Source organism: Struthio camelus, chromosome 2 (assembly GCF_040807025.1).
Source record: "Struthio camelus isolate bStrCam1 chromosome 2, bStrCam1.hap1, whole genome shotgun sequence".
Taxonomy (NCBI): Eukaryota; Metazoa; Chordata; class Aves; order Struthioniformes; family Struthionidae; genus Struthio; species Struthio camelus.
In genome coordinates this window covers 141,680,562-141,707,456 of record NC_090943.1, presented here as the reverse complement: position 1 = coordinate 141,707,456, position 26,895 = coordinate 141,680,562, and the positions used below count along the sequence as shown (strand labels likewise).

At 41.8% G+C, this 26,895-nt stretch overlaps 1 protein-coding gene across 18 annotated transcripts in view; it reads left to right on the top strand.

Annotated features, from left to right (window-relative positions):
• The window catches only part of DTNA (dystrobrevin alpha), a 234,673-nt gene that overhangs the window by 57,272 nt on the left and 150,506 nt on the right, over positions 1-26,895 (top strand). For 2 of the 18 annotated variants that reach the window (XM_068932776.1, XM_068932775.1), the window contains exon 2: positions 9,924-10,034. The exons of the other annotated variants lie outside the window; for them this stretch is intronic. The gene's annotated coding sequence lies outside the window, so the exon portion shown is untranslated. The remainder of the gene's footprint in view (positions 1-9,923; positions 10,035-26,895) is intronic. 18 annotated transcript variants of the gene reach the window in all.

Here is a 26,895-nt window from a genome sequence, read left to right as displayed (position 1 = left end):
GCCAGGCACGGGCCAGACTCTGTCAGCATATTGAATGCTTTGTGCTGCACAGGCTGTTTGATGTGAGGAAGGTCTTTGGCAGATAAGCTCGGATTATTTCCTTTGAAAAGAAATAATTTCGTTTGAAAATTCCCCCAGCGAGGACTTGCAGCAGCAGCCACCCAGGGTGGCAAGCTGCTGCCAGACATTAACTCTTTGCCTTGTGCCAGTGGCGGGGCCGTGCGCGGGCCAGGCCTGTCGGATGCGGCTGTGCTTTTCCGCTTTGCAAAGTACCGGAGAGCAAAGAGCGCTCACTGAGCTAGAAGGAAAGCGGTAATGAGGACAACTGGGACTTACGAGAAGCAGATAATAGAGCTAGCGTTTTGACAAGAGCGTAATCACTTTTTCTTCGAAAGTTTGGTGCCTCTTTAAAAAGGAGGCTGCGTGGCATCACCAGCACAAGCAACTGATGGCCGGTTCACATAGGCGCTCGGGGTCAAACTTCGACTGAGAGGAGCGGCGGCATTCTCACAAGTCATGTCTGTGTCTGGCTTTCACGGGCAGCTGGTGAAGCGTGCGAGCGGTGGCTTTGGTCACCTGGGCTCCGCTGTGGACGCACCAGCCTGGCCTGGGCAGGGGGAGGCAGGAAGGGAATTGGCGGCGGCGCTCTTTTCGCTAGCCCCGTGCCCTTCGGTCCTCATGCTGCTCTGCAGCTTGGAGCGTGTGGCGTGTAACGGTCGTTGTTGTATGCCTGGGCTAAGAAACCATCTCTATTTGAAAATAAACACCTGCAGCTAGTCCTTTTTAGGCCAGTGAGGTCACATTCCTCCACAAGGTGTTTGTGCTAATTTGGTATTGTCAGAAACATTAGTCACTGCAGTAGTAGCTTAATAACTCGCAGTAGGAGCCAGCTGGTAATTAACAAACTAAAGATATTTTATGCATTTTCCTCAAATTTATCATATGTAGCAAAAATAATTAGAAGCAGAGGACTTCAGCTGTTTAAAGCTGTTACAGATATTGAAATCATCTCACCCTGTTAGGAAATTACTCATTCTTTTAATGGTCAGCTAGGCCTAATTTGGCTACTGTCCCAGGATTCACACTCACACAAGAGTTTTGAAGGAGGGAGAGAGCAAACCCTGTCTTTTTTAACTCTTCAGTTCTGTCTTGTTTAACATAATCATCCAAAAGGCTATCTTCAGTGTCTGTTTTTAGGAGTGACACGACTTTATAGGTCTCAGCTGCTCTCTTTTGCAGTTAAGTCTCTTTCACGTTAGAAATGTTTTGAACTGGAAGATTATGTGTGCGTGCATGTGCGATACAATCTGTAGAAAAGGGGAAGATAAAACTAGCTTGCAATCAAAATGAAGGAGAAACAAAGCTAATACAAATTGTATTAAACTGCTAAACTGGAAAACACTACAGTATGAATGCAGAGGACGGGGGGGTTTCATCATATAGTTTAAATAAAATATTCTGGAAAGCATAAGCTTGCTTTAGCTCACTTGGTGTTCCTTTATTTTATCACCAGATGGTGTCCAGCAGTTTCAAATTAAAATGCTCTCAATTACCTGTGCTTGATGGTTGAGTGATAGTGCACTTTGCTGTGTCTCCCTTCCATGCTGCTTCAGCCCAGTACTCCTCGATCTTCCTGCAGTCTGACCCCAGCACCAGACTCCAACTATCCGAAGGCCTTTGACTCTGCTTTTTCTCTGGGGCAGGATCTGATCTGAGCGCTCTGAGGCAGAAGAAGCAGGGAACAGAGCAAGCAGTCGGAGGAGCATCATGTCAACGGGTAGGGTGCGGTTAACTCTCTTCGTGGGGAGCGCTTGGGCAGTGGCAACAGAGAAATGTGGTTTACGTTTGAAAACTTTTTTCTTGGAGAGAAAAAAAACCTTGCTGAAAATGTGAATGGGTGTGTTTTAATACAAAGTGAGTGCAAAGTCTTTGTCAGACAGCGATAGAGTTCTTGTTCACGTTTTGAACTCTTGCGGTACAGATGTCTTGCGGCTATACAGTGCAATGAAAGGCAGGGAAGAATCGGCCCCTGTAATACCTTTGCTCTTTGCTACGTTTGTTCGTCTCTCCATTGTTTGGCAGAAGAACACTGGCATTTTCAAAAAAGGTGTTTCTGCAGCTTATGAAAGAAAAGAAATTCCCTGTGCAATTTCTGTTAAGAATTTCAGCCTCTTAGGGTCAAACCCAGACGTTTGGAGTGCTTCTTAAGACCTTTTGTATTACTACGTAGAGGGTAGAGACAGAAAAAAGCTGTTAAGTCCTTCACACAACATCGTTAACACTGTAGACTTGTTTTGTGCGCCCTGAATTTTCTTTTGTTGCTGGGGGTGGGTTTTGCTTGGGGGTTTTTCGGTAGTGCTTTCAACTGATTATTGCCTCAACAGAAAAATTTTGTTGTTTTCACTGGATAACGGTAGAGCATGAAAGCTCAGGCAAGACTGGGGTCAGGTAGTGCGCAAGCACAGCGGGAGACTGAGCCCGCTCCCCACCCTCTGAACGGAGGAGACCGGAAATCTGAGCCAGCAGACGGAAAGGGAGAAACGTGCCACGCTGCACCTGCGATCTCTCCGCAGCCGGAGCAGGGCCCCACGGCTCCTAGTCTGTGTATACCCAGCAAGGCAGGTATTTTTGGCAGTGCTGCCAATGTCCCTGGTCCCTCCGTTGCTCAGCGGCCTCCAGGGCAGCCCACTGAATTCACTGGCTTCCCCTCTTTGCTGGGGTTTCTGCCAGCGCAGACCCAGGGCAGGCCAGGGGGACCGTCCCTGCGGGTTCGCCCCCAGCACGCAGCGGGGCTGCGCCCGGCGGACGCACCGTGGGGCTTTGGCGTCCGCAGCCGAGACGCAGCCAGGAGCCTGACCCGTGTATCTGGCCAGTGCTGGGGCTGCGTCTCCTGGCGAGTGACGTGGTCCCTAGGCAGGGGCTCGCTGGACATTCGAGGCCTACAGGGCGTTGAAGGTTTAACTACAAACAGTGTTAGAGAAAATCTGTTAGTATTTTTTTCTGTCCCTCTGTAGCCCTTCATATACCAGAATAACAGACTTCACAATGGTTACATCCTTCTAAAGTGCTGTGTTAAGATTGGTATTAGATTTTTTTTTGCCTTTGGGCTAATTCAGTCCATGACGCCATATTCACACTTCAAGTTTTAAAGTGCCATTACGTCCCACAGAAGACTAGATCACTGCTGTGGGAATGAAAGTAAGTAGCAGGAAAAAAACATTTGCTTTCTTCAGTCTGATACTTCATGTTATTGCAGAAGGTAGGGAGTGTCTTTAATACCATCCACTCCTTGGTGCTGGCACTTTAAAAATATTTGCAAACAAGTCATGGAGCTTTCCCTTCACAGGGGAATGAAGAAATACCTTCAGTCTGAATCTCCTTACTTGCTGTCTTTGTTTCTTTTCTCACATTACATTGCAGAGTAGTATTCCTGCGAAGAGGATATATAGAATTCTCAGAGCAATTTAAACCACAAACTCTCTTTTCTCGAGTTTATTTTAGCAAAATAAAGACTCCAAAACTTGTATAGCTCTGGATTAAAGAAGCATTGTGTTATCTGGATATTATCTTTAAAGCATTGCATTTCAATCTAATTACTCAGAAATAAACTTTGCATAGGTGAAATATGTTTCTTCCTGCATTTCTTTTACTCTGATCAGCTCAATGATTTTTATTTTAACTGTATAATAATATTTTGAAAAAAATTTGCTCCTGACATGTTTTGTTCTGGGTGAGTGCTTGAATTGTTTAAGTCAGACTTAGGCTGTCTTCTTTAATTTTTATTTTTATTGGATGTTTGGGAAGTGATAAGCTAACCGGTGAATTCTGTGATCAGTCTGGATGACTGAGTAATTCCACGAAGACTACTGTTCACTGGTTGATCACTGCACCTGCAGTTTACTTTAACTAAGGTAAACAGCAGTGCCCTGCAGCTGGACTCTTTGATTCAAAATGCAGATGGGTAAGCTGGAAAGCCATTTATTTTGTAGTTTTTAGCACTGTCAGGTGAGATCCAGAATGCCTATCAGGGCTGCATAGGCAGTAATAGAAGTGCTCTAGTTGCTATGAGGAGTTTTGCTTGAGCTTGCAGGTGATCTTCTGTTGGAGATGTTCTGAGCTCTGCTTACCATGTACTTAGAGAAAGTATTTCCTTTCATTTTAAAGAACCAAGCAAAATGTCATTCCCAACACTGCCTCAATGTCTTCTCTCATTATAGTGAAACATCAGGTGACTAGATCTTGATGTGCCTTACCTGGCACGTTTTACAGTGTTTTTCTACTCCTTGATAAGGCAGGAACGTGGACTTGAGGTCATTCCCGCCGCTCTGTCCACTCCTCTGCTCATTGAAATAAGGGCCGCCTGTTTTAGTCATTATTATTTGCTGAGGTTTTACATGTGTGTTTAGTGCATGCATAAGATCCCAAACACCACGTGTAAAGATTTGTGCTGACTTCTTGTTGCATCTCCCTGCCGGTGGGAACCCAGGCATGTATTTTTGAAGCAAATGATTATGGTGATATGTGTGAGCTTATCTGCTCAGTTTCTTCATTTGAATGTAGCCTTCCATGATTAATTACTACTATGGAAACTTCAGTCCATCCTGTTTAGAATTACATGTGTTTATTCAGTCCATTGTTAAAGCTCGTGCCATTATTCATGCATGATTTTTGCTTCCGTGTAAGTTTTATTATATTTTGATCTCTTCTTGTAGTGCCCAACATGCTTTTAAAAACCACTTCCCCACAAACTGTTATTTCACTGTAATTATAAGAGAACATGGCTATGAATCACAAATGAGAATATTACCCACTGGATGTTCCTAGAAACAGCAGAGCACTTACATGCAATACAATACATTAATCATTTATAAAGAGTCAGCTATTAAACTGAACTTTTTAAAATACTGTACATTGAGCACAAAAGTGATGTGAAAAGCCTTTTTACTGAAGATGTTTGTAGGCTTTTGAAACTTTCTTTTTTGCTTTAATTTTCTTAAGTTTCCATCATCACACTCTTGCTATAAAGAGAAAAGGAAAAGCTCAATCCCCAGTTTGGACGATTCCAGGTTAAGGTACTCTAAACAATGTGAGTATATATGTATGCATGCGTATATATATATGCATATATATGTACCCATATATATATATGCATCTGTACACATATGGGAGTGTGTATTTCCAGCCCATCTCTACAAGCTTTCCTCATTAAGGGAAGCCCACAGTGTTTTTGGTGCTGCTTAGTTTCAGCAGGGCTCCTCATGGGCAGGGATTTTCCTGCTTAGACACATTCGCAGTGCCGGATCTGTGGTCACTGTAAGCAGATTTCGCAAATGAACTGCATTCTGATACATCTAGCTGAGTTATCATTTCTTGACAAAGCTGTATTGCCTAGGATAGCCTCAGACCATCCTGCATATTTTTTAATGTCACTGATAACAGAAAAAGAAAGGCATGTAGGAAACTTCAAGCAATCTTGTTTTGAATTGCCGGAATAGAGGGATAGTACCCCCGTTCTCCATTCAGACTTAGGGTATATCTATATGGATGGAAACACAAACTCCCCTCTGTCTCTTCCCCTGCCCGGCTGGCTGCGCTGCAATGCCAGCCACGAGCTGGGAAGCTCAGTTAGCGCAGCACTGAGCCCTGTGGTGATGCACAACATGTTAGCAGCTGCTGTACCTGAAACCCAGCTAGAAGTGCCTTATGTCTGGGCAGCTCGAGGAGGAAGCAGAGAAGATGGGGTTTGCCCGTGGTGGCGCCCATTGACTTTCCCAGCATTGGGTTTGCTCTCAGTGGAGGTGATGGTGCGGGAAAGCTTTGCAGCACTCTTTGGAATTTAAGCCCAATAGGGTCTAGTCCAACTTCCACTTTTGGAGCAGGATTATTATTATTCTTGTTATTGTTATTATTGTTGTTATTATTATGCCTCAGGGCAAGGAGGCATGGCACCGTTCTGCTTTCCTGGCAATATGCACCCCCTTGCTGCAGGGGTAACTGGGCAAGGGCAAGGGGCTGCTATAGGAAGACGGCCACTTTGAAGTAACACTGCACTGCATTAGCAGAAGGGACAGACAGTCTAGGTCGCTTTAAATTACTTTTCTGCTATAGGCAACAAACCATAAAGGAGGAATGTTTTGGGGAATTGTTAACCACAGCTGATAAATTAGATTAAAAAAATTTCCAAATATTTTGCAGAGTTTGCAGGAAGTAGGAAAAACAGCGAGAGAGAACAAGTCATAAACTATCATCTTTTTTAAGTGCTGAAGTTTGTGTGAAAGAGATTGCAGTTCTCTTTGGAGGAAAGACCTGTATTATGAATAGCTGATTCCTGCCTAAATCCCTTCTGCTCTTCAGACTGGAAAATGCAGCCGTGTAGCAGTATTTAGAATGGCAGGCATTTAAATCTCAGTTCTACTACTGGGATGCATCTAGTGAAACTTTGCTAAAACCAGTAATGGGTGCTTTTATACTAAAATTTTTAGACTCTTATAGTCGTCCTAGGCCCCATTCTCTGGTGCAAAACTGGGATTTTTCTTGCTCTGTGCTTCCAGATCTAACTACAGGGGTTTTTCTGTTTCTCCTGTTTCTGTGGCCACTCCTTAGAGGCAGGTGATGCACGTCTGTGCCCTTCACAGCCTCTCTGGTCAAGGAGGGACCAGGGAGGGGTCTCTTTTCACCCCGACAGCTGCACTCCTGAGTAAACCGCACGTGTGTATGTGCTTCTGGGGCAGGGAAGGGAGAATGTTTCAGAGGAGGCCCAGGTGAAGGCACCCAAGACCCTCTTGCACTTAGCCTTCTTCATGGGGTCAGAGCCCCCCAAGAGGATCAGGCTGTCTGAGGTGTTAGGGAAAGAAACCTCCACCACTCTGACATCCTGCTACTCTCCAGAGGGCTTTTGGGAAAAGGACACAACCATTCATTCATAAATTAATTCATTTTTCATTCATAAAACAACCTCATTTCATGCTTTAGAAATGCTGTAGCAGTGGAGAGTGCATTGCTTTCCAAAGCTTTAAATGCGATATTACTGTTTGCATCTGATTTTCAGATGTCCTGAGCAGCTGTAACTCTGAATGAAGTTCACAGAAAGCATACCTGAAAATCACATTATTAAAGTGTAATTCTTTTTGCCAAGTTTCTCCAGTTTTTCTTTCCATGCCCGTCCCTGATGCTTGAAACTCAACTGGTTGTTAGAAATAATCTCTTTACCTTTTATATCTTATTTATCATATATTGTACATGTAATTTATCCTTGTTTTATGCCGTCATATGCAATTTATGATCCAGAACAACAGTGGTTCTGCTGACCTTACAGAAAATTGATGGGTAAAATTGCTTGGAAAATAATCTCCAGTGAAAATCTTATTAAAAGTAAAATTCAACTAGTTATTACAAAATTGACAGTCCTATTCATTCACCTGTCCAGGGCAGAATGGAAGGTCAAATAAAATTTGAACCCTTCTTAAAGAACTGTCACTTCCTATTAGTGTAACAGGCAGTCCAAAGATAGGATCACATACTACTAAAGATAAGAGGTGCAAAAACCCGCTTACAAATTTAAAAGCAACATCCTCTACCAGTATGGTTATTGAGTAAGACATTCGTATTATTGTCTTCCAAATGACAGCTCTATCTGTCCGTAATGCATTGTGAAGTAAAGAATTTCTGGTGTTCCAGGAGTTCTCTTGACCCTGATGAGAGAACTTCATAAGCTTAACTTACAGCATGCAAAGAAAAACACCCGGAAATTAAATACATTATTGCAATTCTAAATCTGTTCTTTCATGCCTGAGCTAAAGATAGTAAAATTTTTGCAATAACCAGTATTTATTACTGAATGGACACTTAAAAATTCTAGAACCTGAATTTTTTTACAGCTCACATATACACAAACACAGTTTACAATACATTTAAAGCCATTTGTTTAAAATTAAACATGACAAAGTTAGCAGAACATAAACTGCCAAACTGTTAAATCTCTACTAGTTTGCACTTTGTATAACTCCGAGAGGTCCAAACTGTATATCCAGAATTTGGCTTCCAGCTGAGATCTTTTGTGTTCTGTATGTGTTGTTACAGAAACGTTTTAAATCCAATTGCAGAAAGAAAGGAGATGTCCCTGCCTAGAGTTCCTTTTAGTGTCACAAATAGAGTGGAGATTCAGTACTGACCGTGCCATGATTGCATGGCTCCGTAAGTGCTCGTTTGCTGCCTAGGAAGAAGGTATTGTTTTGCTCCTCTTTCTCTAAAGGTCGGTTTGCGTGAAACCTTTTCAGTTTTCCTTTCAGCCCACAAATAGGACTGCATGTTACTTGTCCGTGTGTCCTCTTTCCTGGATTTGATATGAGCTCACATCTCAGATTTCTTTTTCATCTCCTGAAATACGACTGTGATAATTTTATCGCAGCAGCCTGTATGGCTCCCCTCGTATTTAAGCACCAATCTGACTAGCTGGGTAGGTTTCAGGCACATGACCTTGGGAGAGGTAAAGACTATTCACGTTGTGAAAGCTTTCGGTGTCAGTATGATGTGCATGTGTTTAATATAACTTTGAAAGGACATGGCACATACAACAAATTGTCCTTCTGTGTCTCCCTGTGCCCAGACCGGCCACTGGCTTTTTCTGGACTTGGGTCTGAGTTCAGCTAACAGCTCTGCCTCTTCTTAGCTTCCCTCCTTCTCTCTTTGTCTTTCTGCTCGCATTGGAGGGTAGCTGACAACATAGCCTGTGATAAACAGAACACATAAAGTCCTAACTATCTAGTAGGTTGGTAGCACTGCCAGTTAGGAGAGGTGCCCAGCAGTTCCCACTGTGGTACCCTTGTTTTCAGGGTATTTGTGCAACTTTGAACATTTGAGCTGAACTTTTTCAGGCCAGCTGTTTTCCTCAGCCTGGGTATTTTTGGAATATTTCAGCTCAGGTGATTCAGTAACACTGAGAACACAGCTAGCATGAAAATAATCATTTCTTCCATGTTAAAAGAAGAACTCAGACCTTTTCTTTAGTATACTCCGCCATTCTCACACTTGAGAGCAAGGATGTAAAATTCAGCAGAGTGCATGGCCTTTCTGAAAGGAATGTTTTATTGATTCCTGTGCAAGTCTGCCCAAATTTGGCCTATACATTAGCCCTTGTTGGGGGGGGGGGGGGGGAGGAAAGTTGGGGAGGACTCCAGAGCAGCTCTCACACGCTCAGAATTGGCTCCAAGGTAGGATGTTGGAAGGACGCAGGCTCTCTGCATGTGCTCAAGAGCCTCCGTGCCGCCTCCTGGCACCAGAGTCATTCACTAGTCCTTGAGCATCTGGCGAACTTTCCAGTGTATTTATCTTCACACAACCTTGGGAGACAGGGAGCTCCGTTACCTAGCCTACAAATAAAGAGCTGTGCACTGAATGTGGAAGTGGTTGGGAAGGGAAGCATGTCCTGAGGTAGGCAAAGACTCTATTCTCACCACAAAGAGGACAATTTACAGTTTCACGGGCAACCTGACTTTTGGCATCTCCTGTCTTCTAATACAGAGAGCGCTCACTGAAGCAAAGTTAACATGCTTGTTGCATAATTCTTCGGGAATAATTCTACATGTAATATGGCAGTTCTCCTCGTTCTGTTAAATAAGGATGACAGAACAGAGTGCTTTACAGTAGTTAAATGACTTATCCTTCAAAACAACTTTGATCGGGGATCTCAAGTACATTCAAGCGTCCATGTGTTACCCGTGTGAGGTATGTGCAGCATATACAAAGATGACGCAACCTGCCCGAGCCCCAGAGCCAGTTCTGGCGGCTGCTCTGCCGGGTGCAGCACCGTTACGCGGCAGCCTAAGAGGAGAGGAATACTTTTGTCCTCTGGAGAAAAAAGTGGTTTAACCTTCAAAGTTCATTTCAATTTTGTTGGGTAAAGAAATGATTTTCAAAACTTCTAGGTTTCTGCTAAACTCCGAACACTAAGCTGATCTCAAAGGGGAAAAGGCAAAACAGAACAAGCTGAAACAGCTGAACAGCGTGGAACCCCGGTTATGGAATACTGGCCAATAGTGAGTAGAAAATAACCCTCGGGTCATCATTGTGTCTGGTGGCAGGATTACAACTCTCCTTTAACTCTCCTCTGCTCTGGCTTTTGGGTCTTTTGTACTTTTTTTGAGGAGTCTCCCTTTTCTTCAAGAAGAGTCTTCTGATTTAATTTCTGCTTTGTTCCCTGTGGTCAGATGAGTGTTATATCCAGCTTGTTAAATGTCCCATGTTTACTGTATTTTGTTCACGTGAATAAGTTTGCTTAGTAACGGTGTGAAAGTAGCATGATAGAGGGAGCAAAAGGTTAATTTTTTTTTTCCTGCCTACTTCATACTTCTGGATACATTTCTCTGATGATCCTCCAATCCTCTTACATCTGCCTAAATAAATTCTTTATCATAGAAAATAACTTTGCAGTTTATAATGCTGCAAGATCAGTGCCCCCTCAAAAGATCTGCTTGTTTATGTAGTGCCTTTTTGCTTTCAGACTCACTGCTACTGCTTCAGTTTCCTTTTGAGTAGTGATGGTTTAAGATTATATGAGAGGCAAAGTTTGCATGAAATAATGGTTTCTTTTTTTTGAAAGGCCAACTTGTCCATTTTGAAAAAATGAACGCGCTTGTAACAAGTAGGAGTAGTGATGTCTTAAAAAGATACTGTGGCACCCTCCTCCCCCCCATCATCATCTGCAATAAAAAGGCTTTGGGATGTTTTCTTACCTTTTTCACAAGATTTTCTGTGCTTGCTTCTCCTGCCTTTCACCTCACTGGACCTCGTGATTCTCTCAACTGCTTGATGAGAAGTATTCTGGCCTGGACATACAAAACATGAAGACGAGGATGTGAATACATCTCAGTGATTCTGTCTCTGCAGACAGTTTCCCAAAATGATAAAATATTTCATCAGCTGGAGAACTCATGAAAATCCATAGTTAAGTGGTTTGTTGAAGGCACAGCCTTTTATTACTGTAAAGCAGATCTTCCTACTATTGAGAAATATATGTCTGTAATTTGGGAACAAATAAAAAGAAGAAAATCCCACATCCTAATAATTTCACCAGACAAAGGTTGCCTTTCTGACTTGTTCAGAGTAAAAGTCAATTTCACGTATTTATACACCGTAATTTATGTGTTAAATCACAGGCCTTAATATGTATGGACATGTTAAGAGGTGCAGAAAGCTATACTGAACACAGTTATTATTTAAATAAGCTCTGGGCTTTCACACCTAAATAAATGGATTACCAGCTGCTCACATTAAAAGATTTTAAATTAAGACAGGAAAGTAACTGAGAAGTTTCATGGGCAAACATATTTCCCAATGTTGAGATAATGCCGGAAAATTGTGAACTTCATGCTACAAAAATGGAAAGAGGCTGAACTGAATGAGAGTCACTGCAGGCAGATTATGTGCAGATACCAGCAACTGTGAGCTTACGTTGCTGCTGCAAGTGGTGTACAGAAATGTGTACAGAAATAACTGCTGTGCAGGCCAGGCTAAGTGCCAAAGTCATCTTCTCTGCTTGTATGGTGCTGAGGTTGCCAGCACTTACCCCAAAAGTGATGTAGCTATTGGCAGGCATAAGTCTAAACTATCAGTGATCACTTGGATGTCTGAAATATAATATGGTGTACAGGAGAGTGGTGAAAGATAGTTAGAAAAGGAACGGCAGAGACAAGAATCTCTCTGCTTCCATGATGAGAAATAACAGATGGGCAAAGAAGGTGCCTTGTTTTCTGAAGGCCAGAGAGGAAAATATGAGTGCAGAACTCAACTACAGTGGTACCTTTGCCATTGTTGCCATGTCAGGCACTACGCAAGGTGCCCAGGTGCTCTGATGATAGGTGCAGCACAGCACAGAGAACAGGAGATGGGTTGTTCTGCTGTCTTAGCAGCCAGAAAATTACAAGTCGCTTTAATTTTGTTTGCAAATAACATTCAGGCATCTGTGTACAAATGGCTTTAGAAGGAAAAGTTTACAAGAAGAAAAAAGGCCCTAGATTCTCAAAAGATTTAAAATCTTGTCTATGTGATTATAAGTAAAATATCTGACAGTTACTCCCTTATTTTGTGCATCAAGTAGTCTTTAAACAGCAAAGTCCTTCTGATAGATCAGCTGGGAAATGGATCTAGGTATCAACTCAAGTGGTCTTGCTCTACTAACGTTGAATGTGGCTTTGGAAATGAAACTTTGCCTCTGGTTTAGTGCTAAAGGAAGTAAAACTCCTACTTTCGGATCAAATTCATAGTCCGCAGGATACGTGATACCATGAGATATGCTTCTTGTCCCAGGAATTCTCACCTTACACAGTGGAACAGAGAAACCAGTTCACCGGAGGAGGCACTGAACAAAGAAGTAGATATGGCTCGTTCACAAAAAGTCCCACTGCTAATGTCATCAGTTAATAGGCAGCGCAATATATACCAAAATGATTTCTTTGAAGAATATTACGTTGTTCAAAGTTTTTCTTTCTAGCTAGGAGGATATAGTGTTGTCAATCCTTCTACACTCAGGAACATAAACTAATTTTTTGTGAGCTTTTTTGTTTTCACTCTCTCATAGGATTTTTCCTACCTCAGTACCACCTCTATTCATTTAACAACCCCCATCTGTAATTAAAAATATTTGAATTTACAATATTGATTCTTAGAGAAACTATTAAAATTTAAGCACCTGTTATGAGGCATGACAGCTTTTTATGATCTCTGTTTAACCATTCTCAACATTTGCCAAAGAGTTTTGTTTTCTTTGTACATAAACTAGAGAATGATGATTTCTTGGGCAGGGATAGTCTTTATCTGTGTTTCTTGCTCCGAGCATACAGTCATTGCTAGACAAAATGGCCAGAATGTGCCCTAGTGGGGTCAGATTCTGGCAGCTCAGAGTATCTTGGTTTATTTCATTTTTAAAGAATTAGCATAAAAAGAGAGTTTAAAGGACTTGATCTTTATCAAAGTAATTTCAGGTCTGAGCAACCTCTGTCAAGATTCTCACTGTTATGGAAGGCATATATTCCAGACTGCAAGAAAGGTGGGAATTTTTTCAGATAAATCAGCTGGTCTAGAATTACTATTATTATTATTACTATTCTTATCATTTTAATGTGGAAAGGCTGATTTTGAAACATGAGCTTTTCTCAGCAATATGTCTGTTTTATATCACTTTGGCAAAAGCTCTGGCATCCAGATTAATATATCTAGCTGAAGAGGTAAAGACCCCAACATGCTGGACAGTCCACTGATGGAAACACTGAGGCTACGTCTATGCTGTTAAACGTCCCTCAGAGTCTTCTCTGGCACTGAGACGAACTAGCCCAGCACAGCACGTGGCCGTACCGTTAAACTCTGTTAATCTCCAGAGCCGGGTGGCCACTAGCAAACAGCCTACTGAAAACGTCCCTGGCCCCTGCAACCTCCCAAACCGTGCCCGGGGACTGCCTGGGAGAACAACGGCTGTCCAGGGCCAGAATCGTTCCAGGCACTGATGTAACCATTTAACCATGTAGGCAGCAGTGCCAGTTCCCGGGAACATTCCCCCGCTCGGCTTCGTTTACTAATATTGACATAGTTTTTCAGGGACACAGAACCAAACAAAGAAAAATAAGAGTTTTGGTTCCAGTCACTCACCATCACGTTTCAAGACATCAGTTATAAACCCCGTTGCACATTATAATAGATTATTCAATAACTCTGGGCAGGCTGCCTCCCTAACCGTTCCCAAGTTAAGCTGGAACAAATCTTCCCTGAGAAACGCCAGAGCCCAGCTTGACTGCTTGTCTTTTGCTGGGCAGGATCTTGCTATCAGCAGGATTTTTCAAGAAACATTACGTATTTGCTTTTCAAAATCAATGAAAATATTTGTGGGGAAATCTCGCCAATGAATACAAAAAAGTTTGTCTCCTACAACTACCACTGTCGTAAGTATGCTGCTCTCAGTACCTGATGCCCTAACTGATTTTAACCTACCTCAGATATTTTTTCAGAGAGCCATGTGCATTCTATTCTCAGGGCATTTCTTAGGTAAAACCCAAAGTGTGTATTTCTGCTGATTCTTAGTTTTTGCTTCTGTACTTAAAGTTCTTACATCCTGGTAAGACACCTTTAAAAAGAAGTATTTAGTTTTCATTTTCAGTGCTGTCTGAATACCCCCTTGAAAGGTGGAATAAACTGTGCACTGATATCTGGAGTTAATTTTTTCCCAAATTCCTCTTCATCTGATATTGTATTTTCTTCTATTTACAAAAAATAAATTCATATTAGTACCTCAATGCACAGAACATGGTGATGTTATTATATTTTAAGAAGTGACATGTAGCTCTGCTGTCCCAGAGATGTCAAATATTATTGGTGCATGTGTGCAAATAGATAAATGGCTTGGATAGGAGAAATTGGTTTTAGTAGTATACTGAGCTTCCGGGGACTGCCAGCTTCAGTCCAACTTGTTCCAAGTTCTGTCTGGATGTTCTTATATGTAGGTAGGAGAGGACTTACAGTCAGGAGGCAAACTAAAGTACCAGTATTGCACAGCTCTGATTCCTTTTCAGAGAAATATTTTCCTGATTCATGACTTTAAAGGCAACAGTTACTCATGTGCTCAGTACTAAGCATATAATTCATTCTACACAAACTCTTAAAATTAAGCACACAAAGTCTATATCCATTTCTGCCTGGTACGTGAAGGTCTAAGTGTTTGCTGGTTGCTCAAGTTATTAATGCAGCTGTATTCAAATACCAAAACGATGAGCATAGAGGAAAGCTTAAATGCAGTAGAACTGTTCACCCTTCTGTTCCTTCTTGATTTGCTATGGTTATCCATAGTGTCCGGAGGCACGAGAAAAAAAACATTCTGTGTAGGCCAGCTAAAACCGCTGAACACTCTCCAGTTGAATAATAACAGTAAGCATGGCGACATTTTTAGGGAGATGGATATATTTCTTTTCTTAGAAATAAATTCTGTGCTGAATAAGCAGGCTAGTTCTGTAGTTTCCCTACTGTAAAACGTAAATTTGATTTGACACATATATCTTTTTATGCTTTCAGCTAAAGTTTCTTGTTTAATTTACAAATATTTTCATTTTCCTTGGAGACAAGTTGTTTCCCACACCCACCCTGACTCTTATAATATGGGAGCTTTGGTTTACAGTTTTGTGTTCACAGTTTCCTATGTGTAGCTAATACTAGAATAGCGTGATCAAATGCATTTTAAGAGGTTTTGATAATGGTGATTTTGCATGTAAAATGCCATTGTTGGATTTTTCAAGTCACAGGCAAAGCAGAACTGTTGAATCCAGCTCAGAACTTGAGCCACAGCCTAATATGGATATAGAATGTATCTGGCCTCAGTGTTTCCAATTGCTACCCTGCCAGAATTTCACTTTGGACCGTTTGCATGATGAATTCATCCTAAGCAGTAAACAAAATGTGGTTAACACTCTAAATAGACTGCCCTGTTTCCTGGGTTCTTAGTGGTTCAACATTTTTCTAAATTCAATAACAAGGTTTTTTTCAAAGGAGAGAATTCACGTTTCAGATTTTTGTTACATCCATGCCTATGCATAGAGCAAAGCTATAGCACTGTGAAATGGTTGTTTTAGTTGGAAACTGAGCTTCAAATTCAGTTTTACTATTTTTTTGGTGTTGCTGTTGTCCTAATATTTACAAATTCTCTGCTTTTAAATATTACCCTGAAAGTGATATTTTTAAACATAGTACTATCACGCTAGAAAGAACTGAGCAGTTCTCGGGTAGGACACAGTTCAGCTGCTGTCTCTGTCTGAATGCTCTAAATCCTATGAGAGAAGCCACTTGAACACTGATATCAACTTACCAAATGTTAGATTACCTCATTTTTCCACTGTTTAGAATTGCCAAGAAAGTTGATTAAAAATCAAAATCTCTCTTCAGTGCCACTCCAGATGTGTGTGGTAGAGCTCTCCTCTTTGCAAAACGTTAGATTGGTGTTCTCATATCATGGTGTCTAGCTATAGAGGTTAATTGCTAGTAGGAGACCTGTACATCACACAAGAGCCCACCTCAGTCAGTGTTTTTAAGCAGTAACTGTATGAAAAGCTCTGACAAGTCCTAGAAAATAAAGCAGTGCTTTCTTACCAATGATTTATTTCAAATATAGTTCAGAAAAATTGGAAGGACAGATCCCTTCTGGAATGTCACTTCTAACCCTTGGTTGTTTGTTTGCTTGAAAGGTCTAGAGAGGAGACTCTGCTTTCTCTGTTTCACTCAAGGCCTTTCAGTTGGAGGCAGTATCTTGCAGAAGTTTTGACTCCAATCATCAGAACTAATAATTAACTTGCCAGGTCTCACCTGATCTCTTCCAGTGTGTTGGCCCAGAGAGAGTCACCATGATGGCTGCTTTTTCTGGAGAGCTGAATTACCTCCCAAACTTGGCTAGGTAGTAAGAAACTCTCCTATAATTTCATGTGGCTGTTATCTGGGATCACCTTTAATAATGCTTTTAACTGTGGTGGTTGCTTTTCACTGCTGTTCCACATCATGGAATTACTGACCACCAAGTCCTATTGGTACCCTTAGCATTTCATTTGTAGCAGCAGTGGGGTCATTACCTAATCTACCTAATTGCTGATAAGATCAGAATGTGTAGGTGTACATTCCCCCAAAGAATAAGAGCTCAGACAAAAAGAAGTGCAGGTACGCTTATATGTTTGAGATCCTCAATGTGATAGAAAGTGTGTTATTTCTATCACTATCCCCTACAGATTACAGATTTTTACAAGCTAATTGTTCTGAAGATCCGGGAATGCAGTTGTTTTATTTGAAATTTCATCGTGTTCTTTAAGGAAGTAGGTAATTAACCCTTGAAGAGTCAATGATTTCAGGAAATGCACAGCATTTAGGATTTTGTGAAGCTTAATTGATTCTTGGACTCCCCTCACCACCTTTCCTGGTGTATGTTTTAGCCCCAGATTGGATGCCTTTGAACATACTCCATTACTAGCACACAGATTCCTTGGAGAGGGCTCTAGTTCCCTGTGAAGAGTGTGGGACACTTCTGGAAACCAATAGGGGGGAAAAAAAGAAAACTGGTGTAATTCATTTGTCTGTGGAGTCCTTGAAAATAGCAGTGTAGTTCTTCGCTTTGTCCAAACGTCATTGATTTCATCTATAACATTGGGAGCACTGTAGGTTAGTTTTTCATTTTGCCAGTTCCCAACACTGGTTTTGTAAACATTCATACATGTGTTTTACTCTGCCAGGCAATTAACTCTGCCTACTAAACAAGTGTTCAGACACTTTTCATAAGAATCAAATTTCCGCCTCAAATTCCTTGGATTAGGGGAAGATATTTATTAGGTACCATCCTTCACTAATATCTCCGTACATGATCAAGGGACCATGCGTGCATCTCGGGAGATAACAATGCAGACAATCAAAATATTTATCTTCAGATTCCATTCTTCATTATGTCATAGTGTAAAGAGCAGATAAACAAGGAATATATATATAAGTGATAGAATTATCACTTATAACATTTAACAGAAGTTTAACAGAAGTTATCAATGAGGCAAATCAGTGGAAAACTACGTTGACTTACAGGTGATGAAATTCATAGCTGTTCTGATGCAACAGAAAAAAGCTACAGGTTGGCTGCAAAATGAATAACTGCTGAGAAGATAGGAGAGGTAGATGTTCTGTACCTCCTCATCATGATTTTGACTCTAGATACAGCTTAGTTTTCCTCAATATTTGCAAGTGGTTTTCAAATTATGGCAAGTAAGCCCAAAGATTTATTGTTTTATGATTATTCTTACTGTTATGTAGTAAAGCTTAATATCTAGCTATAATAAACATATCTTCTTTAATCCTTAAACAATTGGAAATGAAAATGATTTGTTATTTTTAACATGAATTTACAAGGATTTTTTATAGAGTAGTACCAAGCTGTCGGGTTTGGAGTTCTAGCACAGCTTTATATATGCTTCAGGGGTCATGAGGGCAAAATGGACCAGTTTTTTTCATATTTAGAGTGCAAAGCTAAATTAAATAGTTCATAAAGTAATCTAATGTCTTACAAAAACACAGATAAGGATTTTTTTTTTTTTTTGGTAATTCAACCTTTTCTCTTGAGAGAATATTTTTGAAGTACAAAATGGAGATTAAACAAAGTCTTCCGTGACTGGCATTCAGCCACAAAAAGCTTCCTAGTACCTTGCCTATGAATCAGGAAGGATATGGGAGTTTATCTCCGCAGAGCATACACCCTGCACTGCCTGTACGTCCTCATAAATCTGCCAGGTGTGCACAGCCTCTGGGCTGCTCTCAAGCCGGAGCCATCACCCAGGCAGGTAGCGGAGGAGGGTTGGGTGGTAGCACGGCCGGCCGTTCCTCTGTCACTGTCCTTGGACAATGCACCCCAGCTCTCCTCTTGTCTTAACCCCACCCTTCCCTACCACCATCAGCAGAGAAGAACTTCTAGCTGAGATTTCAAAACACCTTGATCACAGGCTGGCTTATTCACTTTCTGTCGGGCTGAATCCTGCTCTTTTTTGTGGAGATAAGGCAGGCCGCAGCTGTCTCGTGTTCTCCTCTTCAGCCCAGGCGGTGCAGGCAGGCAGGTTCTCCTTTAATTGACGCAAGCGATTAGGAGAGCACCCTGCACCCTGCAGTACTTCAGCATGAAGAACCAAAGAATCCACCCCGAGGTGCATAGCAAGCATATAAATGGCTGAAATACAGTTTTCTGCACTTTGGTACTGAGATCCAGGGGCTGCTCATGCAGGGCAGTATGCAGCTATGTTCTGGCCACAGCAGAGTGTATCCCTGGGACCTACCCACTAATTTTTCGAATTGGGGATGTGTTTAGATCATGTAGCAATTCCTACCCTGGGTGCGTGCAGAAAGCAGGGTGGGCATGGATGTGAAGGGAAGTCTTGCCTGTGTGAGGAGCTGGGGCACAGGCAAAGTGCACACCTGAGCCCAGAAGCTGGGGATCATTTCTGTGTCCAGTAATACGAAAGTGTAACCAAAGTTACCTATGTAGTTAAGAGAGATCATACACTTCCATAGGGAACCAACACCTAAGCCAATCTTCTTTTGAAATTTCTGTAACAATTGCCAGGGACAGACTGAGAACAAATTAGTCGGGATGCTAGGTTCACTGGCTAGCATGAACCAGTGAAATAGTGTTTCAAGTAACGGTATGCTTGTTTCAGCATCTTGAAAGGAAGCAGGCATTCACGTGTTTTATATTTAGCTTGCGAGGGAAGAGTTATTTAATGTTCCTTTATATCTCATCTCTGAAAACGTTCTCACTACGGCAGGATCTGTCTTGAAGCTAGTTAACCCTAGACTTTCTTGTCTGAAAATTCATTTTTGCAAAGGGGAATTGCAGAAATTATTTTTCCCTATAAAATTTTAAGTAGAACTGATTCCAAACGCCAGAAAAGCAGTAGAGTTAAAGCACTTTCCACTGCTGGGAGTGATTTGTGATTCACCGTATGTGACTGGGTGCATTTTGCTTTCAGGAAGTCATGAGCATTTTCAAATTTTTATTGCAGAGTTGCTTGTGTTGCCATTTGCTGTGATTTTGGCACCTGTTAAAATATGTACTGTTTGTTTACTTAATTTTTTCTAAAGCAATATTTTCATTTAGGATTTTAATTGTATTGCTGTGACTGGATCTTCAATCTCTAAGCAGAAATGGTCTAAACTACTCATTTATAGTTAGTGCTGAAAAAAAATTCTCACTCACTTCCCTCCTCCCCAAACTTCAGTATCATGGTTATTCTTTAGGTTACTGGAAATCAATGAATTATTTTTTATGCTTCATTTTCCAGCAGCTGGGTAATGAATGGGACTGTGAGATATCTCTGGTCAATACTCATACCTCTCTTGGGTCAACAAACATTTCTGATGCATCTTTAACCTCCTTGTGTGGCTGCTTTTATTTTCCCTGTCTATGTTTTCTGTGAAGCAGCAGAACCGCGTCAACAGCCATGAAAGGAGAGCTATGGTCTTCCTGAATTGACAAGGCAATCTGCAAAGCATATATTAAAAATAAAATAGGGAGTCAATGATTATTAATTTCTACCTATCTTCAGACTGACTGCTGTTATTAACAAAAGGAGAGCCTCTGTGTCTGGACAATGTACTTCTAGTTATTTGTAGTATCTTTTCCCCTCATTATGGCATGGGTTCTTTTTATTTTAAGGCCTAAGACCTGTATGGGTAATAAGAGAGGCCTATCATTAATGGTTGTGAACAGTATGTATTGAACAGAATGGTGAGGATAAAGAAGTCTCAGATAAAAAAGATGAATTGAGGTTTTTGTGCATTTACAGTTCATTTAAGTAAAAGGCAGCATATGGCAACACTAGCAAGGAAGAAGTCATGCCTCTCAGAGACTCTCCCCTAGCTTAAGGAGCTAGTAATTGCTTACCACCCTCATAAAAGAAGATTACTGGCATCCCTGTGCCAAGTGCAATGCATGTGGGTGATGGAAAATAAGGCTTCCTCCAGACCTAGCCACCTGTTTGAGGAGCAGCGAGGGCAGCAGGAGGGAAATCCACACAAAAGTCAGCGGAGACTGTTGATTGATGTCTTTTTTCACTGCCAGAGGGGAACCAAAGCTGCTCTGCCACACGGCAAGCTTCTCCTCTGTGCATCTCTTTTACCCTCAAGAAGAAACTGGAGTGTTTATTTGGAGCCTGCTGAGGAGGAGCGGGGACTGCCTACACACCTGCCAAGAAAGGGAATCCTAAACAACTGCTCCATCTCAGAAGAGATTGGGAGCGGGGCCAAAAATTTCATACGTGGATGATTAAAATTAGACTCCTGCATCCATATGTACGTTCTCGTTTTGAAAACACTGCCTTATTTCTTTCCTCATGCCTTTTATTTAATCCCTTAATGCGCTGATGATTCCCTATTTCCTGTAGCTCTGACAGTGGCCCTCATACACAGCAAAAGGAAATTTATCTTCCCTCTCTATAATCATACTTGATCACACACATTGGAACACAGCTTCTTTTTTTCACTTTCAAATAATATTCCCTTGACAAGCATCTTTCTGAAGGGGAAAAAGTAATAATCTCTCCTTTAGCAAAAGAGCCAAGAGTGGAAGTGGATTTGACTTCCTGCCTCTCCTCATGTATTTTTTTTAAGCCTGACCAAACAGAGAACTTCCTGTAACTGGCACTCGCTGACCTGGAGAGGTCCAGGACTGGCTGGAAAGGTGTTTCAAGGAGAAAGGAAAGGGACTGCATGGAAAGGCACGCAAACTGGCACACCACTTGGCTGCAATACGCTTGTCTCCAGCCTGTTCTGTTCATAAGCACCAAAAGCACTGAAGGATAAAGAGTGAGTAAGGCAGAAGGGGAATGGCTGAGCCACCTCTGCTTGCATGAGATGTACACTGTTAGTGAGCCACACAAAACTGTTGACACAGAAGGACTTTGTGCCACGTTTCAGCTTTCCATGTCTTGTCAGCTAAATAAGGACATGTAGATGCTTGTCATCATCAGACAGTGGTTTGATCCAGTCTCCCAAGAGCCCTGAGGTGGTCAAAGCCCCCAGTTCATCCAGAGGGATATCTGCATGTTTCAAAAGAATTACAGTATTTCTTGATGTTCCCCTTTTAATAGCCCTTCCTGGAAAAATGAGGAGATTTCCTGGGCTGTCAATCAGCAGCTGCTGGAGAAGCCCTGTGAACCCTACTATTTTACCAACAGGCAGGCTTCGTCATCCTCCTGCTTCAGCCTGTAAAGCCATCACAGCGTTAAAGGGCACCTTGTGCCGCAGGCAAGGGGGGAACTGCGTTCACCCCGGGGCTGCTCCCTTGGCCCGTGACTAGGCTTCGAAGAGAGAAGTCCTTACATGAGTGGCCTCCCTGGGCAAGGAGATGGCCCAGCACCACTGCACCCTGCATGCTTCGCTGCCGTGGACTTGCTCGTGACTGCACTGGAGGTGCTTACTGTCCCCTGTGCTGTTCCCTGTGCTCCCTTTCCAATCAGCTGGAAAGGCTGCAGGCTCCTGGGTGTAGGCCAAGGCAGATGGATGGAGGGAGCTCATGTACACCCAGTTCTTGCCCTAACATGGAGCGGGGACACAGCTGCAGGGCACACCCTGATTCAGAAGGGTTTTTTTTAATATCGAAATTAAGGACAAAGCACCTTGTATAGCACAGCAAAGTTTATAGCTCATTTCAGCCTGGCAAAAGACTCTTCAGAGCTAATAGTGCTGGCGTGGTCTCCTAACAACCCGGGAGTGTTTATGGGAGGTAGTTTATCTCGAGCCGTTCTTTCATTCCTGGTGATTTATGTTGTTCTCCCAGGCCCTCCAAATTAAACAAAAGCGGTGAATTCATAATGAAACATCCTAATAAAAAACTCACATGAAATTCATACATTTTTACAGAGCAGTTCTGCACTTTTCCCAAAATCCTATCAGATATCATAGTTTTAATAAGACTTACACTTTATGCATGGGTTATAAGCATCTCCCTCCATTTATATGGAGTATGAGGTTATATTCAAGGCTTATGAAATAGAATTGTTAATATTACAGATGCAAGGATTCAGTGAGTACTGGCAAGAGCACAAAGTAAGTTTCAAAGGGATACGGAGACTTCAAGAACTGCAAAGCTCCTACTAGTGTCAGGAAAATTTGAGGAGTGGAGAGAAGCTTACGTAAGTGCCCCACAGAGCAGAAGGGGAGCAGAACTGGGCAGTTATACATTGCTTGCATGTTCAGTGGCAGCTGAACCATCAGCACGTGCCTAGCCACCACACATGCTGTTTCTTGCCTGGGATGGGTATTGCAGCCTGCAGCCCCACAACTGAAGGTGTGAAAGTCATTGCATTAAAGGGAGAGAGAAGCTGGAAATTATATATGAAGGAAGGAAATTTCTTGAAAGTCAGGTTGCACTATTTATACTATTTAAAGAATAACTAGTTTATAATACTATACTGCCTATAGTAGGAGGCATATGTTTGCACATGTCTGAATGTACGCATGTGTATATAGGCATGCAAACATTCATACGGAGAGAAGCTCTCACTGTTGTTTCAGCCTTAAGCATGCTGTTTTTATTCCTTGTTAAATGCTGTAACTTAATTAAAAAAAAAAAACATTAAGAAACTCCCAAGGTTGTTTGTGTGTATGTGTGTGTTCGCGGGAGTATGAGTAACTTATCTTCACATTTAGCTGGAGCCTTGGTATTGTCAAAGCAGCTGAATCATTGCCTATGAACTGCCATGTTTGCCATGGTAATAATTTGACAGCGTGCCAACATTGCTGCCTACAGTCTCTGAAAAGCTGACCTTGTAACAACATCAACATTCTTTCCTGGGCTTTTGCTGACATACTCTAGGCTCTGGAAACTGTTTTCAAAACAAATACATAATGAAGTATTGTGCTTGTAAAAGCAATTGTGTTTCCGTCCATCAGATTATTTTAGGGTGTCTCATCTGCCAAAGGGCAAAGCAAAGGAGCACGCAGAGAGGCTGGAGCTCTTAATGTGGGCAGATCTGTACATACAGGAGCGATGAGAATCAAAAGTAACCTTCATGAAATCAGCAGTTAATTGTAAAGCGGTAATGTATCAACTCCTAGCACTGCTCCATCACTGTTTCGATGTTAAAAGCCACCAAATTGTTTATAAAGATCACAAATAAAGCAAGGACAAGTGAACAGAGCCTTACAAAGAGTGCGAAGAACATACAAGGCCCAAAAGCAAGGAAACCTCTTGACTTAATGTTTGCAAAATCTGTGTATTATTATATGTCTTTCTTCATGCAGACAGAAAAAAAAAATCTGAAATACTGACTGAGTTTTCCAACTAAGCATTTGTTGTGGTGAAATGATGGTTTGGCTTAGCAGATGTGGTAAGGACCTGGATATAGCAGTCCTCCCCGTGGCCCTACGTGCAGGTTGCTCTATGCTGGGCGAGCTGGCACTTTAAGGCATTAGGCAGTGGTAGGGGTAACCTAAGCATTTTATATTCCTGCAGCCCACTTGTGCTGACCTTCACATGCCCTCTGCTTCCTCAGTATATTCTCCAGGACCCAGACTGCAAAGGAAGCAGAGTAAACCAGACACAGGACTCACCCCACACTTGCAACGGCTTTGATCATGAGGACCAGGGTTAGTGACATGCTGTCACCAATTCTTTTTCTTTCTTGCTATCTTCACTAAACTAAATGAATATAGCAATTACTGTTGTCCTAAATGACATTTTATAGAAAATTTTTTGTGAGATCAGAGACCATGTAGTAGATGCATGACAGGCTTTCCTTAAAAACTGCCATGCAGCGCTCAAAACCCATAAAAATGATTAGGTAACAGCAGTTTTAATTGTAGATAAGGGACTGGAAAATGCAGTTAATTTAAACCTAGAGCTGGGTGGGTTAAGCCCAGAAAGAAAGATGCAGCTAACAAAAGTCTGGAGGCAACACCTTTATGAGACACCCCAGTTTTCACTCCCCCTCAGAGACCTATTTTTCAGGTGTTGCAGAAAGGAGAGCACTGTAATTTCTACCCAGATATTTCCCATAGATCCTTCTTAAAGTATAGTCTTTTGAATTGGTTGCCGTCAGGTGAATATTTCATATGCCTGCAGTATCCACTTCTTTTCTGCATGTAGAAGTTATTCTTGATTTTCTGTAGTCAAGGATAAAAATTGTATTGTTTGCCCACTTTCTGACTTACCTGCTTAAAAAGCCTCCCATAGATAAGGCACTCTGACTTCGGCACATTCTGAAACTTCGAGGAGCTTTAAGCTTAAATGGAATCTGTCTTGCGTATATCAGTGTATTACTCTGCCTTTAAATACAGTTTATACATAGCCTACAAAACTTCAGCTGTTGCAGAAAAAAGTATTTGAGCGAAACAGCGAGCAGATTATATTTGGTTTTGCATTGTTTTCCAATTTGTTTCTTTTTGCAGTTCAGCGCTGGCTTTGAACCTGCAAGTGCCTGGTTGGGCTGTATTTTTCATGGGGATTGCCTTTCTTGTTGTGCTGCTAGCAATTGAATTGTTGAGCTAAACTAGCAAACAGGAAAGGACTGAAAGCAGTTTTTTTACAGCAAAGGGAGCTTGCCATGGGACATATTTGCAAACCTGGAGCCCCTTTGTAATGAGGAAGGCTGAGTCTGTTACTCCTCAGGACATGTGAGTGGCGTAGCATCTCAGGCTGCTAGGAGAGAGGCTGGAAGTTGCTGGACTTGTTGCATGTAGTCTAAATGAGATGTCCGAGTTCAGTTTTGAAAGGAGCATTTGTGCCTGAAAAAAAAGAGTTTTTGTTGGCTTAAGCAGTGGCATAGCCAGGAATGGAAGTTGGAATAGTCTCCAAACTATGGTGGACAGGCAGTGCCCAAAACTTTTTAAACGTGGCCACCATACACATTCGGGAAGGCTTAGGAGCGAGTCGGGTGGGCTGTGTTTAAACTGTTTGCCTGAACTAAACTTATAACAGAAATTCGGTGCAAAGATTAATCTCCCGAGATACTCCTGAAAGCTCACTTGTGTGTGCAGTGGGATTATATATTTTTCTGACAGTGAGAAAATTCACTCTTTCTGTATCTGAAATTAATTTACAAGCCACACAGTTTATAATTCAATAAGCCTTTTACTAGAAGCAGAGGCTAGTTTTCAGTGCATTGTTTTCAAGTTAAATGTTAACCTACTGTACAGTGGAAGCCTGCTTCTTCCAGGCTTGACTTCTCCCAGATGGCAAGAAAGACTTTCAGAATGGCTTTCCAAAGGCATTCAGAACTAATTCAGTGACTGAGCTTTTACTGGCAGCGCATAATTGTTAGATTTATTAACTTATTCTAATTTCTTCCTGTGAGTGGAATCACGCAGCAGAGACCCTCCCAGTGCACAACCCTTAATAATTTTATAAAGATTTTTCTATCAAAGAAGAGATGAGAAATTGTTCCTCTGTGAGAAAGCAGTTTTGAGATTATCCAAGGCAGAAGTCTCAGGATGTCTACCAAGTGGCACCTAAAAAAGGCAAATTAATTTAAAAAATGAATATTGCTTGAGTCTTTGTTTCTGAAATCAATGGAGCAGTGCATTAGTTCCTCACTGAATAGTGATCAAACTGGACCATGGAGGGAGAAGAGGAAGCTGCTATGGAAAATAAGGCTAGAGGGTGAGCCAGATTGGTTCCTACTGTGCATGAAAAGGTCTTGTTACAGCCATATCCTTTAAGCCCTGAGGAGACAAGATCCATAGCCAAGAAAGGCTATTGCATCTCTGATCACATGCTGCTTCCTCCACCAGCCTGTGTTCGTCTAAAAATAATCCTGATTTCATACGTTAGCTGGTAGACCTGCTAGCAGTTACAATAAACACAACCTCCTTAGAAAACACACAGTAATATGTAAAAAGCTTTGGCTCCACTGCGTAAGAGAGGTTGTATATCACTTTTGATGAGGCATCCTTTGTATTTGATTTGTATTAAACCACAGTAATCTTGTACTGAAAAACTTTTCCATTCCCCCAGCACAAACACGTAACTGTTGAATTCAGGGTTTCCATACAGCAGAAGAACAAGGATTCCTGTTTTCTTTAAAACAAAGAAAACAAGAAGTCACTTGGCAAGGGGAGAGAAAGGATTTGCTTTTCTAGTCCACAGGGAAATTAGTCAGGCTGAACAGCCTGAAGTGTCTGTGTGGTGCGTGCAGTGGTTGCTAGCAGTCAAGGGAACACTATGACACAGGTGTCATATTCTCCGTTTGAGAAGTGGGGAGAATAGCTGCCCTAGGCTGACAGCACAGCTTTGGAGGCCATGAGTCCTTGTTACTGCTCCGCCAGTGGCAGATCTGTTACCGTCTCTCGCCCGTTTCCCTACCCGGTGTTTCCTGGCCCTGCTCTTTGTGCCAGAGGTTGCCATGCTTGGAGCTG